The sequence below is a fragment of the Mastacembelus armatus genome, chromosome 5 (assembly GCF_900324485.2).
Source record: "Mastacembelus armatus chromosome 5, fMasArm1.2, whole genome shotgun sequence".
In the NCBI taxonomy this organism is placed as follows: domain Eukaryota; kingdom Metazoa; phylum Chordata; class Actinopteri; order Synbranchiformes; family Mastacembelidae; genus Mastacembelus; species Mastacembelus armatus.
In genome coordinates this window covers 330,001-330,538 of record NC_046637.1, presented here as the reverse complement: position 1 = coordinate 330,538, position 538 = coordinate 330,001, and the positions used below count along the sequence as shown (strand labels likewise).

General features: G+C 47.6%; 1 protein-coding gene across 5 annotated transcripts in view; it reads right to left on the bottom strand.

Annotated features, from left to right (window-relative positions):
* Positions 1–487: 487 nt before the first annotated feature.
* The window catches only part of rnf123 (ring finger protein 123), a 74,866-nt gene continuing 74,815 nt past the window's right edge, over positions 488–538 (bottom strand). For all 5 annotated transcript variants that reach the window (XM_026306587.1, XM_026306589.1, XM_026306590.1 and 2 more), the window contains exon 40: positions 488–538. This exon is cut by the window's right edge and continues 2,045 nt beyond it. The gene's annotated coding sequence lies outside the window, so the exon portion shown is untranslated.

The following is a 538-nucleotide window of genomic DNA, read 5'->3' as shown; positions in this document are numbered from 1 at the left end:
CGGGAATGTTTGGAGTTGATCACAGCGTCGTGCTCCAGGTCTAGTTTGCTGGGACTTGGCCAACCTGTGCTGAAACTGTATGAAACAATGGCCATCCCTTCAAACTGTCCTGGAGGTGCAGGTGAATGTTAAAGAGTTAACCTCCTGCTCCAGGAGAAACGCAGTGTCCGTCAGGGTAAAAAAAGCCGGATCCTGTTCCAGCAGAACTACCCTGGTGCCGCCAGTGTCCTCTTTCAGCTGCAGCTATTCCTGTCTCCATCCATAAACTGTCCTCTCAGCCCGTGTCAGAAAAAATGAGAATCTGAGGATGAATTATCAAGGAGTGTTTGAGTAAACTGCCATGATACACGGGGCTGGACTGTCCGCTGCAACTTGAATTTGTTTAATTAAACCTCCAACGTGTATTCATGTGGTCAAACCTTCCACAGAAACAAGATCCGGTTGTTTTCACCGCTGTGCGACAGAAGAGACGGGGCAGACTTTGTGGTTCAGGATAAATAATTTAATGCAGTAACTTCGTCAGTACATGTGCACTCTC